The sequence below is a fragment of the Felis catus genome, chromosome B4 (assembly GCF_018350175.1).
Source record: "Felis catus isolate Fca126 chromosome B4, F.catus_Fca126_mat1.0, whole genome shotgun sequence".
NCBI classification, from domain to species: Eukaryota; Metazoa; Chordata; class Mammalia; order Carnivora; family Felidae; genus Felis; species Felis catus.
Genome location: NC_058374.1, coordinates 45061975 through 45076948, shown reverse-complemented (window position 1 = coordinate 45076948; position 14974 = coordinate 45061975). Strand labels below are relative to the sequence as shown.

The following is a 14974-nucleotide window of genomic DNA, read 5'->3' as shown; positions in this document are numbered from 1 at the left end:
GCATCTCCTTTGATGAGAACTTGGCTGTCGGTATCTGAACTGGGCTGCTGATACTCTCCAAACTGGAGATCGACTTTGCTACAGAACAGCATTACTGTTACACTGATGGTTTAGGATTTGCCATGTTTTGCTGCTTTACCAAGCCCAGGAGTGTAATGACAGCGGGGCTTAAGTCCATTGATACTGCAAACTGAAATTGGGTTTGATACCTATGCATACCCCTACGATCTAGCAAAATTATGTGAGTGAAAGAATCAAGGGACATTGAACATCAGTGTTTATTCGGAGACTTAGAAATGATAACATCTATTTTGGTCGCAATTCTATAATTCCCATTCTTTTTCCTTAGGCACTAACTATACATTCCTCAAATTTTTCTGATACAATGTAATTACTGTGAAGAAATATTGATGCATGTGTGTGTTTTTGGGTACATTTGTGTTTGAGAGAGTGAGAGAGGCTGAGAGAGATTCAATTACGTTGCTTCTAGCAAAGGACATTAATTTGTTACTTTCCATTCAATATGCCAATTGGAATAATGATTACAACGAACTTACAGAATTTTTATGGTAGAGATATTTTAGACACTGCATGCATTATTCAGTGCCCACGCTGTTAACACAGACTGTATGATATCCACTGCATACAGAAGGAAAATTCTCAAGGAAGTTTTATTTCCTGAGGTGTGTAGAGCAAATTAATGGGATACAGCGTTTGACCGCTTGTAGCTACAGTCTCTTCATCTCTAGAAGATGGAAGTTTGGGTTGTTTCCACCTTTTGTGGTTAGGAATAGTCCTTCATGAATCATTCTTAGACGTGTCTCAGTGCAAAACTCTCTTGTGTGTCTTCACTTCTCTTGACCACAAATCATCGTAGGAGTGAAATCATTGGGGACAGGGTTCCTAAAGGTCCATTTTGAGGTGATAATTTAAAATTACATTTCAATATGATTTTAGCAACATTTTTAAAGATGGATTTGATATCTACCATCCCACAAAATTGGTGCTGTTATTTTTAATTTCTGCCAATTCAATACTAGTAAAATATATCCTGGTGGCTTTGATTTGAATTTTTCTGATCTCTAGTGAGCTTGGCATCTTTCTCTATTTCTTGGCTATACTCCCCATTTATTTGAAATGTGTTCTCCTTTGTTGTCCACGTTTTTCTTATTGTATGATCTTTTTCCTTGTTTATTTCTAGAAATACTTATTTGTTCTGTAAATTATTGCATATATCTCCAGACATGAGGCTTGTCTTTTCACATGTTTTTTTTTTAATTTTTTTAACGTTTATTTATTTTTGAGACAGACAGAGATCAGAGCATGAACGGGGGAGGGGCAGAGAGAGAGGGAGACACAGAATCAGAAGCAGGTTCCAGGCTCGGAGCCATCAGCCCAGAGCCCGAGGCGGGGCTCGAGCTCACAGAGCGCGAGATCGTGACCTGAGCTGAAGTCGGGCGCTTAACCGACTGAGCCACCCAGGAGCCGCATCTTTTCACATGCTTTAAGGCGACTTAGGATGAGGAAAAGTTCCTGATTGAGTGCCATCATATTTATCTATCTACTTTATCGTATGGGGAGATTTGTTTATTTCTAAGTCCATCCTGCCCCTTTGCTGATATCTTGGATCCAGTCACAGAGACTTGAGTGATACCTTCATTGAAGCATTTCCATTCCTGTGTCTTCTCTACCCCATGGAGAAATGAGCCTGCCACTTCCATTTATCATAAAAGTGTGTGAACATAACAGTGCCCAGTATTTTATTGATGAGTCCTCTGTGGGTAAGATGTTTTCACTGATGCTATGAATAATACTAATAATTCCAATTTTCTAACAGGTCCTTATTCAATCAAAAATAAAACACAATCATTGGATTGGATTAATTAGGGTTCAAGAAGGCAGGAATCCCTGGCAATGGCTGGATGGCTCACCCCTATCTCAGCAGCTGTAAGTTTTCATTTCATGGCCTTTCTCCATTTCCTGCTCAGTAACGGAGTGGTAGATTATTGGTGAAGAAGAGGAACAGATCCTTGGGGACTTAGGGAATATCGTTCATTCCATTTGATCTCGCTTCTTAGATTGGCAACCGAATGCAAATGTGAGACCTCACTAGACCCAAAGAGCATGATCTATTCCATGTTCTTTAATGGAAAGTCCTGCCAAACCTAGTGAAATGGCATTTTGCTTTTGTATCTTGTATGTCCTATGATACAAGCATGTCCACAGATATGGTTGCAGGAAATGGTAAAAAGATAATGAGGAGAGGAAAGTGGCTACAGCCAGCCTCCTCTGTACATGAAATTTGTACCTGTTTGCTTGGTCTCATTGGAGAACAACAACAACAAAAGAGCTTTTTCCAAAGGAGTCATTTAGTAATCTTGCAGCTCTAATATGGTGTTTAATATCATACATGTTATTGTCTAGCACAAGTCCACAGAATTTCTAGTAGCCCTGTTTCATTAATAAATCACATGGGTTTGTCAGTTGATGTCTCCGAAATGAGTTTAGAAAATGAAGAAAAGTGATCCGTTGTAACTAAATCTAGGTAACATGGGGGACAGTATGAGAAACATGGGCTACTTAACAGGCTGTTTATTGATGGCCCACAATGTGCCAGGCACCCTTCTAGCCAGTGAGCTATAGTGGTGAATGAAACACGCTACAGTCTTCTGCCGTTGTGGATACTACATTCCAATGCAGGCTTGATGGAGCTCTTGGTGATGAGCGACGACAATCTCAACGTGCCATGTGAATTTCATGGCACATTAGGGGGTGATATATGCTATGGAGTGATGTGAAATCTCTCACTTTTTGCTACAGTGCAAAGTGCCTTTTCTGTATGAAGGAAAGAAGGAGAGATTTCACTGCTTACAGTGGAGTGGTCAGGACAGACTCCTTGAGAAATGAAGTTCACACAGCATGTTGAGTGAGCAGGGCATGTGGATTAGCTGATACAAATGCATCCCAGCAGTAACAACAATTGTGGTCAAGACTCAGAGGTAGGAGCGTCCTTAGAATTCCTGAGGAAATAGCAAGAGGGCCTGGGATGCTGGAGCAAGGGGAACGAGGTGGGAGAGAAGTAGGTCAGAGAGGGAATGACAGTGAGAGCATGTGGGGATCAGAAAAATGTAAGACCTTGGATTGGTTCATGAGGGTCATGAGAAGCTATTAGAGGGTTTTAAGCGGAGGAGGGACAAAAGCTGGCCCCTGCTTTGGCGACGCACTCTGGACAGTCTGTTGAGCTGAGATGGCCAAGTGGCCTGATTCTACACTTGTTCCAAAGATGTGTGTGAGACGGACAAGTCAGGGATGGTGTCAAGGTTTTGGTCCAGGAGTGGTAAGAATGACGTTCCCATTAACGCTAATGAGGCATATTTGGAATTCAGTTTTAGATACAATATTAGTAAAACTGTTAAGCATTTAGGTATGTACGGGGTGTCGCATGGGCCTTGTGATAGATGATCATGCCGATCAGGTGAGAGGTCTGTGCCTGGGATGCAAATGTTGTGTGAAGCAGTGGATAGACAGTGTGACAAGTGCGAGGCTGGGATGATTCTCGGGAATCTAAGGGCTGAGCCCTCGGACATCCTCATGTTTAAGGTCATGTGAAGATAAGGGGACAAGAGGATAACCAGAAAACATCACCGAGAAAAGTGCTTCAAGAGACAGAAGGAAACCCATGAAGGGGCAGGGAAGGCAATGGAACCCCGTACAAAGAAGTTCTACTGACACAACAGCTGAATGTAAAAAGTTGGGGACACCTCCATTTTATTTCTTGATATCGTTACTTCCCATCAGATTCTTGAGGATTTGGGTGAAAATTGAAACTAAGAAACGTGTTTTTTCTGGGCAGTGTAGCCCAGTCTTCACATTTAAAATCCAGGTACCTCATTCTCATTGCCCAATTTCACCGAAGTCTAATGCTTCGTTTGGTGTGGAAGACATTAGGCTCAGTGGAGAAAAAGTGCACTCTATTTTAAGTGCAAATCAGCACCTTTTTTGCTCAAAGTGAGGCTAGCAGTGGAATTGCTTGCTCTGGGCACATCAGTCTGAATTATAGGCACTTGGAAATATGTTTATATGTAATTTCAGTGTATCACTTCATACACATTCTTTATTTGATCACTTCCCAGACGTGTCAGGAGTCTTAGGAGCATATTTCAAGTGTATATGTATAACTCCCTCTACCTCACAGTCTACACTAACCTTTGTACTTCTTCACTAGTTCCAGTGGTCCATTGGCAACATTTCATTAGGTTTAGATACAATTACGCTTCCTAATAATAACGCTATATGACCTTCTCAACATTTGTAAGGCCATTGAAATAACTGCACATATGTTTTCAATTTGTGATAAATTTTGCCTGAGAAATGTCTTTCTAAAATGAATTTATTTTCTGGTGCAGGAATTTCCAACAGAGTTTATCTCCTGTGAAATGTGGACACATGAGACCATCAACAATTTATACCGCTGACTGTAGTAACCATTTCCGTTACATTTGTGAAAAGGAGTTCTCTGGCCCTGATAATTAAAGAAGTGCTGTGATCAAATATTCACTATTTTCATTCTTTAACAGCTGTAAGGAAAAACACAGGGTATTCACTCAAATTAGTCAACTACGCGTGGTGTATGAAGGATTATGATCTTTCACACATCCCTCAGCATGGATAAAAGAGTAAGTTTTAGAAATAGTAAAATCAGCCATCCAAAAATGAAGCTTTTTTTTTGAAATTTCAAGAACCATTCCATCAGAGAATGTGAAAAAGTTTGAGTGTAAGACTTTACATTTAAAATATAACTAAATGATCTTGATTTAGATAGGTAGTGAATACATTTGCAATGTTCACAGTGTAAGAGGTCCTAAACGATGAACACATCCTCTCAACCCATCTTGTATTCTGTTCACCTAGTTGCCACCTCAGAAGCACACATGTAACTGGTTTATATAGTATTCCAGAGGTATTCTAATGAAATACAACTATACACAGGCTGTCTGCTAAACAAAATGTTATGTGGCTACAAACGACAGTAACGATCCTTTATGTTTCTGTTGAAAATGTACCATGCGTGTGTTCCATATCAGTACATAGGTAGCTGTATTACTTTGTATAAATTTCTGCAAATGTCACACTGATAAACGTTTTATTTCCAATGGACGTCTAGGTTTGTCCCAGAATTTTAGAATTGTGTGAATGAAAGCACTTAATACAGTATTACTTGCCATAGAGCGTATACATAGGGTAAATGTCTAGCAGTGTCATTTCTATGTCAAAATGTGTCCACATGAAATTTGCATACACGTTGAATTTACAATAGATGCTCTACATCTCTATCTGCAGTCAGCAGCATTCAAGAATTCCTGCTTCCTCTCTTGGTTCCCACTGCAACGTGTTATCAGTCTGTGATTTTGCCAATAAAATCTTTAGCAATTAAAAAAAAATGTTTATTTGATTCACGTCAGTTTACGATGTCCTGTTATTTGTGTCTCTGAGCATATGTTTATGGTATTTCTTTTCATTTAAAGTGTCTGTCCGTGTCTTTGTGGATTAATATCACAAACGTAAGTTTGAGCAAAATAAAACCCAGACACAAAATCGCTCCTCCTATAACGTTCCAGTTATTTATAAGGTTCTACACCAGGTAAGTCTAGCCTATGCTATTAGAAATGAGGACAAGATTTCCTGCCACATGGATTATTCCTAAAACAAATAGTAATGGGAAATGACTAGTCTTTACCATGGTGCAACGTTATGCTTGGAAAGAAACCATGTCCAAGGTACATTTCTCAGGTGCTGATAATATGGAGTGTAACAATCTGGGTGCTGGTTACAGGGTGTTGTAGTGATCCTTTGGGCTGCTATGACAACTACCACAACCTGGGTGTCTTTGAACAACATACATTCATTTTTTCATTGTTGTGGAGGCGAGAAATTTAAAAGTGAGGTGGCAAGGTCAAGCTCCATTTGAAACTCTTGTTTACTCTGTTGGAATAAATTCTTCCACGCCTCAGATTTAGTCATGAAGAAAATTAAAAAAATGTTTTTGCCGTTGTTTGTTTTAAAGGATAAATTTGGCATAGTTTGAACTGGATGAAAGCAAATCATCAAGAGATCAAAATAGGTGGAGGCAGATCGATCAGTGTTCGCAGGGAAATGCTTACATCGGAAGCAGCTTTTCCAATCAAGAATCACAACTTCTGCCTTGAGAAAGTAGAATGAGGAAAAGACATAAAACCCAAATCAAATAAAGGTGGAAATCACAAAATGAAGAGCAGAAATCAGTGAAGTTGGAAATAAAAGAAATAATAAAACAAATATAACAGTGAGTTTTGCAAAGGCCGACAACAGTGAAAAACCTCCGTCTGGACCGATCAAGAATAGGCATAAATGGCCAATTTGAAGCATGAATGAGCAGCATTATTAGAGACATTGAAGGATTTACTGATGATTATAAGGGAACATGATGAAGAATTGTTTGCCAATGAATTCTAAAACCTAAAAGACATCGATTTCTGGAAAAAATTGATCTTTCAAAACACACTTAAGAAGAATTTGATAACTTGAACTCATTGTACATCTAAGATGAGCTATTCGATTTGTAGTTAAAACATTCTGGAGAGAACCACAGATGGGTTCTCTGGTGAATTCTGGTAAATATTTACTGAATAAAGAATAAAATTTAAAAAGGAAAAAAAAGCGTGTTCCAGGAGACAGAAGAAAATTGAAAATGTTCCAACTTTTTCTGTGAGGCCAGTGTTACTTGGATAGTGAAACCAGATAGCCAAGAGTCCACAGCCCATGTGCACCAAACAAGCAAAAATTCCTAACAAATAGTTGCACATCGAATTGCATAGAGCAATTTATTGAGAAGATTATACATCATGATGGAGTGGGGTTTATTCCACATGTGCAAGATTAATGAATTGGGGTGATTTACCTGAATGATAGGCTGAGGAAGGAAAACCACATGATAGCCTTAGTAGATGCAGATAAAGCACCCCAAAGTCACCATCATTTCATGATAAATCGTCTCAGTAAACTAGGAATAAGTAAAGTAGGAATAAGTGAGATTTTTCTCAATATGATAATGACATTAGAAGGAAACAAACCCTCCAGTTAGTAATCTACTGAGCAGCGAAAGATTGAGTGCTTTCCCTTAACACCAGTAAAGAAGCAAAGATATCTGGACTCATCACCCCTCTTGACCATCCCAAGGGAGGCCATTTCAGTTCGATATGCAAGAAATAAAAAAGGGATACAGATTGGAATGCAAAAAGGAACGACACCCATTTGCAAAGGACATAATTGCCAACATAGAAATCCCAGTGTTTCGCCTCATTCCTCCTAACACTAATATGTGAGTTTAATTTGGTTCCAGATATAGGACAGTATGTTAAAATTCAGTAATGTGTCTATATGCTAAAATTAAGCTATTGGAAATTGAAATAAAAATACCATTTACAGTGGTATTGTCACATGCTAGACCCTAAGACCTGACCTTTACTGCCCACCAGCTTATACTCCCCGAACTTTGTCCCACATTTTGCCTTAAGGGCATCTTCTTTCCAGTTTCTCTCTTAACTTTGGCACGTGGAAAGCAATACCACCCCTCAAGCAACAATGACTATTCTGACAAAAGCTTCAGCCTGCTAGATCCCTCGAGCCAGTTTGAGTGTCACCCTGACTCACACCTGCTCAGATGGACCATGGAGTGACCTCTAGAATGATTGATAATATCTGTACCTCATAATACTAAAATCTCCCCCCAGTGAAGAGCACAAGCCTTATTTACACAACACACAGTGTGTGTGGTGGCCTGTTTCCTTAAGGTGCATGTGTGACCTCATGCCCTCCTCTACATATGGTGATGTGGATCCTCTTTTTCATCCTAAGTCTAAAAAAAAAAAATAAAGAAAGGAAAAGGAAGAAAAAGAAAAAGAAAAGCAATCTATTCACCCTTGTTTGGGGAGTCACGACTTTGGAAGTTACTCCCCATGATGTCCTTATTTGCTGTAAACAAAGTTTCCTTTATGTGACAACTCAGTGTAATTTCCTTTTGTGACTCACCAAGGAGCAAACTCACGTTGATTTGGTTACAGTATCCCATTAAATTAATAGTGTGTATGTGCCAAAATGTATGTGCCATCTATATGCTGGAAATGAAAAAAAACACTTATAAGAGAAATTAAGACAAGTAAATTGATAACTATACTATGGCCCTGGATGGGAAGCTTCAGAATGGTTATGATTTCTCTTCTCTCCAAATTGATCTAAGATTTAAGGCATTCCAAATCAGAAATCCAGTAAGATTTTTTTTTTGTCATCACTTACATTCTGATTTTACTTTTTTAAATACACTTTATTTTTAGGACAATTTTAAATGCACAGAAGGAAGATGCAAAGATAGTACAGAGTTCCCAAATATTCTGCACTCAATCCCCTATATTAACATGCCATATTAGTATTGCATATTTGTTATAATTAAGAAGGCAAAACTGATATATTTTTTGTTATTTAAAATGCATAATTTTCTCAGATTTTCTATTCCAGGATCTCATCCATGTTACCACATCACAGTTAGCTGTCATCTGTTCTTAAGTTCTCCCTTGGTGTTACAGATTTTCCTTGTTCTTGGTGATCTTGATAGTTTTGAGGAGTGCTTTCTAGGTATTTAAAAATATATCCTTCAGTTGAGATTTGTCTGATATTTTTCTCATGCGTAGACCGAGGTCGTAAGTTTGGGGAGGAAGCCCACACAGGTACAGAGGCAGTTTTATTATATTATATCAAGAGTGCATGGTATGGGGGCGCCTGGGTGGCTCAGTGGGTTGGACGTCCGACTTCGGCTCAGGTTGGGCATCTGACTTCGGCTTAGGTGGCTTAGGTGGTGATCTCAGGGTTCGTGAGTGAGTTCAAGCCCCGTGTTGGGCTCTGTGCTGACAACTCAGAGCCTGGAGCCTGCTTCAGATTCTGTACCTTTCTCTCTTTGCCTCTCTGCCACTAACGCTCTGTCTCTTTCAGTCTCTCAAAAGTGAGAGAAAAAATGAGTTAAATAAAAAAAATAAAAAGAGTGCATGCTCTGAATATGGCCTGTCACTGTTGATCACTTTCTTCAGTCTGGTACTATTTGTCAGGTGTTCCATGGTAAAGTTATTCTTTGTTTCCCCTTCCATATGATTCTATAATGATTTTTTGGAAGGAAATCATGATGTGCAGTGCGTACTTACAGAGCGAGGAGTTATGCCCCTCTCCTTGAAGTGGGGGTAAAATTATTCTTGGAATTGTATTTGGAATTCTTCATGCAAATTTTGTCTCATTGCCCCCATGTATTTATTTGATCTTTTTTTTTTTTAATTTTTTTTTTCAACGTTTATTTATTTTTGGGACAGAGAGAGACAGAGCATGAACGGGGGAGGGGCAGAGAGAGAGGGAGACACAGAATCGGAAGCAGGCTCCAGGCTCTGAGCCATCAGCCCAGAGCCCGACGCGGGGCTCGAACTCACGGACCGCGAGACCGTGACCTGGCTGAAGTCGGACGCTTAACCGACTGTGCCACCCAGGCGCCCCTGATCATTTCTTTAATACTGTTATGGTCTGATGGGTATTTGTTTTATATTTTGGTTTATAGTCCAATAGTACTTTATTTATTTTTTTGCTTAAATTGCAGTTGCTTTAGCCATTGGGAATTCGTTCGTCTGGTCTCTCGATCCCTTTGACACACCCCGTTCTTTGAAGTACTCCCCTATTTTCTAGTAGTACACATGCTCCAGGCTCATATTGTATATTCCTACCCCTCACTTAAAAGCAACCATTTCTACAAGGAGCCAAGATTCCTTTAACTGGGTATTGGAATTATAATAAAATTATGGCCACTAACTGACCTTTTTTTTTTTTTTAATGTCAAAGAGAAAGACAGATACCATATGTTTTCACTCTTATGTGGATCCTGAGAAACTTAACAGAAACCCATGGGGGAGGGGAAGGAAAAAAAAAGAGGGTAGAGTGGGAGAGAGCCAAAGCATAAGAGACTCTTAAAAACTGAGAACAAACTGAAGGTTGATGGGGGGTGGGAGGGAGGGGAGGGTAGGTGATGGGCATGGAAGAGGGCATCTTTTGGGATGAGCACTGGGTGTTGTATGGAAACCAATTTGACAATAAATTTAATATATTACAAAAAAACAATTTTGAGAAAGGACAAAGTAGGAGAACTCATATTACCATACTTGAAGACTTCTACAAGGCACAATAATCAAGATATTGGTAGGGCACCTGGGTGGCTCAGTGGGTTAAGTGTTCGACTCCTGATCTCAGTTCAGGTTTTATCTCAGGGTCGTGAGTTCAAGTCCCACATTGGGCTCCACGTTGAGCATGGACCCCTACTTAAGAAAAAAAAATGATACTGATGAAAGAAGATAGATACTCAGATCAATGGAACAGGATAGAGAGTTTCGAAATAGATTCACAAATAAGTGGTTGATTGATTTTTGACAAAAGCGCCAATGATATTTCAACAAATATCATTTGCTGTTTTCAACAAATGATACTAGAATAATTAGACATTTATATGCAAAAGTTTAAAGAAAGGAAACATGTCATATACAAAAATTAATTTGAAGTAGAGTGTAGAATTCACTGTAAACTTACAGCTTTTAGAGACCACATAGGAGAAAAAAATTCAACTTCAGGTAAATTGAAATTTTCATAGGACCAAAAACCCCTCAGAAGTCATGACTCAAGAAAAAATGATTACACTTCATCAAACTAAAACTCTGCCCTTCTTTTCTTCTAAAGACAATGTTAAGAGAATAAAAGATAAGAATGAGAGACTGCAAACAATATTCATAAAACACATGTCTGATAAAATATCAGTATCAAACATATAATGAACTTTCATTACTCATCAACAAGAAAACAATGAAATAACAGTAGGCAAAAATTTGAATCAATACTTTACCACAAAAGATACCTGATTAACAAAAAAACACATGAAAATATGGCTAGAATTATTCATTAGAAAAATACAAATTAAAACCACACTTAATTATGCTGTACCCTTATGAAACTGGTTTTAAAAACTGGCAGCATTAAACTTGTGGTTTTTTTTTTTAATTTTTTTTTCAACATTTATTTATTTTTGGGACAGAGAGAGACAGAGCATGAACGGGAGAGGGGCAGAGAGAGAGGGAGACACAGAATCGGAAACACGCTCCAGGCTCCGAGCCATCAGCCCAGAGCCCGACGCGGGGCTCGAACTCACGGACCGCGAGATCGTGACCTGGCTGAAGTCGGACGCTTAACCGACTGCGCCACCCAGGCGCCCCAAACTGGCAGCATTAAATGTTGGAGGGATTCAAACAAATGCAATTTCATACCCTGCTGATAGGAATGCAAAATGGTACAGCCACTTTGCAAATGCAGTTTGTAGTTACCCACTGATGAGGAAATTATGACCCAGAAGTTTCAAGCTGCCAGAGGGCACATCGCTAACTGAGACTCCAATCTGATTCGAGATCCTATTGCTTTCTAGGATACAGCACAGTCTTCCTCTTGAAAAGGAAGGAATCAAATAGAAATGTATACGCATTAATAGAGAATAATCCTTGTCATGACTGGTGGCATTGATTTCCAGACAAAACGTGCATGATGGTGACTGAAGTTTGCGGGATTCCTTCCTAAATCCGTGTGAGTTGTAGAAACAGTATGGAGAAGTTTCCTTCTTAATCCTCATCAGGAAAGCTGATACTCTCTTACTCCACCAACCTGTGCTCGTAACGTGGCTGTCTCCACGTGCAAGGGCAGAGGTGAGGGGTCTGATGTCGCTCACGCTGGTGCACCCAATATTCCAGCATCATCTCTGCCAGAGGCTGGCATATTGGTACAGGCCATAAAAAAGCAAAGACATTCTGAAATGAGAGAGGAAGACTCTAGGACTTTAAGAAGTCTGGTTCTTTACAAGAAAAAATATCGTCCTTGTCTTTTGTTGTTGTTCCTATTATGAGGTAGCCACACAAGGAATTCTCTTCTCACAAGTAAAGGGCAGGAGTTTGTAACAGTCAGAAGCAATCATCCTCATTTTTGTCATACTTGCACAGTTTCCACCTTTTGTCTCTTTCCAGTCACTTATCCTGAAATAGGAACATATAAACGATGTGAAATATACGCGGATGTAGACAGAATAGAAAATATTGGTCCAAAATTAAGGTGATGTGTCTTTTCTTTCCTTGTAGAAACTGTTCTTTTACACCCTAGGCTATCCCAGAGTAACTGATAAAGAAGAAAGCATAAAGTTGGAAAGCCTCTCTCTCTCTCCACATACTCACTGCCTGAACATAAGTCCTTTGGAAGTGTGTGTGTGTGTGTGTGTGTGTGTGTGTGTGTGTGTGTGATCTCTGTGTGTGTGTGAGTACACATATATGTGTGTATGTATGTATGTATGCCTATATATTTATGTGTGCATGTTTTTCCTATATACTTTCAGAAATGTAAATGCACATCTGTGATTATAGAACCTACTAGTTAGTATCTATTCTAGAAACTTACACTTGGAGAAAGGGATTTGAGTTATCTTCCCATTTCCATGACCCGCTGGTTCCTTTACGGGAGAGCCCAATCCAAGTGTACAAGTGCATCTGACTTCGAATGAAGTTCTGTAATAAAAGGAACATATTTTATGACCAAAATCTTTTTATGTTCCTGAATATAAGTAACAATCCTGTTATCATTATTATTTTATTGTTGTGTATAACATAAAACAGAAAATTAACTTCATCCCGATTCTATTTAAATTGTAAAACAATGAAATCTCAGTTATTGATATTTTATTAAATACCGAGGCATGAAAGAAGACTCTCTTCTCTTCACTATGTTTATTTTTCAATTTCTTTTCATAACTTATTCCTGTAGCTCAAAGATGAGTTCTGAACAAAGTCTGATTTTTACCTTGGAGTGCAGGTGTGATAGATATGACATTTTTTTTTTACCAATGTCGTCTTATATTTTTGTTACACAAGCACCGCATTTATTTCTTGCAAAATGGGCATCTTGAGGAAGGAGTCCTTACCCCATCAGATGAGCATTTCTATAGCTGGCTGGAAACTACTTAGTAAGTATTAAATAATCGATATTCACCTTGTACTTTAATTTTTGCAAAGCATTTGCACATGTACTGTCTTCCTTGATCTTCCTAATTGTATTGTAAGGAAAACGCAGTCTTTCACAGGGGGGTTATAATAGGTCACTCATTTCTTTTTTATTTATTTGAAAACAGTCGACACACAATTATTGATTTAAGGGGTACAGTAAGTATAGCAGTTCAACTTTCCACACGTTATGCTCTGCTCACTCCGGGTGTAGTTACCATGACAGCCAGTTTCATTGCCTACTCTCCACCTTTTCCAAGTGAGGAGACTGACGCTCTGGTTGATTTAGTCACACAAGACAACAAGTGAAAGGGGGTTCAATTGAGGGTTTCTGGCCGTACTTTCTATTTTTCTCCATTCTGCTTTAATTTTCACCCTCCGTTTTTATTTTTCTGTTTGTCTTCTACTCCTTTGGGAAGATGATGAAAGCTTAGTCACTCTACCCAGAGATGTGTGCATCTAAATACAAAGCTTTGGCATCAATTTCAGGGTTTGCGTATACATGGCATTAATTCTCAATGAAGATAACCTGTAGGAAAGATACAGTTTCTAGATCCTGAAACTCATACTTGGACCCTCTGTATAACTGTGAACCCCAAGTTGAGATTTCTTTTGTCAACAGATGCATCACCTGTGGGTAAGTCAAGAGAGGATTAATGAATACATCTTTTACAACGTTCTGAAATTTCTGTAAGCCTATGGAAAGGCTGAAGATGTACTCAGTTACGGAATACACACTCACAGTTAAAGCCAGAGTTACACAGGCTAACACATCTCACACGTTTTCCAGTGTTTCTATAATAATTCTGGTTAGGATGAGTATAGCTATATAATATTTGTGAAAATGTGGTCACTATTCATGTATATTCTATAGTTCTCATCTAAGAAGATGATAATGTATTTTGTCACTTAATGTGCTTATTAATTTATGCTGAACAGATTTCACATTCACTCTTTTAACACTCTAACATCTTTTCAATATATTATATTTTTATATAAATTCTTTACCATCTCTGTAATCAAATTAGGATTTAAAAATTTATCCTATTGGGGTGTCTGGGTGGCTCAGCCTGTTGGGTGGCTGACTTTGGCTCAGGTCATGATTTCACAGTTCATGAGTTCAAGCCCCGTGTCAGGCTTTGTGCTGACAGCTCGGAGTCTGAAACCTGCTTTGGATTCTGTGTCTCCCTCTCCTTCTGCCCTTCCTTTGCTCACGCTGTCTCTCTCTCAAAAATAAATAAACATAAAAACATAAAATAAAAATAAAAATTTATCCTATTAATATTACAATTATAATTTTCTTTTTTTTAATCTGAGATATAATGGACATATAAGATTATATTAGTTTCAAGTGTACAACACAATGATTCACTATTTGCTTGTATTGAGAAATGATCACAGTAAATCTAGTAAACACCTTTACCATACATGAAGTTTTGTATTGGAGTAAAAAGGAGATTAATTCAGACTCTACAAATGTCTTCTTTCTGGATTCCACATTTGCTTGGTTTTGTTGATGATTTTCAAGTTCTTTATATTTTTATAGCTATTTTAGAGCAGTTGAAAGCCAAGTATATGGACAGTTGGACTAGTACCAAAACCAAGTGATTTTTACAGTCAATCTATATTTGAGAGGATATTAAATGATTACCCTTAACTTAGAATTCTAATATATATTAGCTCTTTGGTAGAAATAATAGTAAATCATTTCAATATTCAAAGCAAGGCATAATGATAAGGATTATGAAACATTTAGTTCGGTTCTTGGGAAGCTAATATGAGTTAATGTAATATGAGTTGGAATGAGCTGATCTTCAATTTTAAATTTATATAGA

At 38.4% G+C, this 14974-nt stretch overlaps 1 long non-coding RNA gene across 1 annotated transcript; it reads left to right on the top strand.

Annotated features, from left to right (window-relative positions):
- Positions 1 to 1448: 1448 nt before the first annotated feature.
- Positions 1449 to 5456, top strand: LOC123386824. The gene is made up of 3 exons (XR_006601267.1): positions 1449 to 1732; positions 1838 to 1947; positions 4407 to 5456. It is a non-coding gene; the product is annotated as an uncharacterized LOC123386824 (long non-coding RNA).
- Positions 5457 to 14974: the final 9518 nt, after the last annotated feature.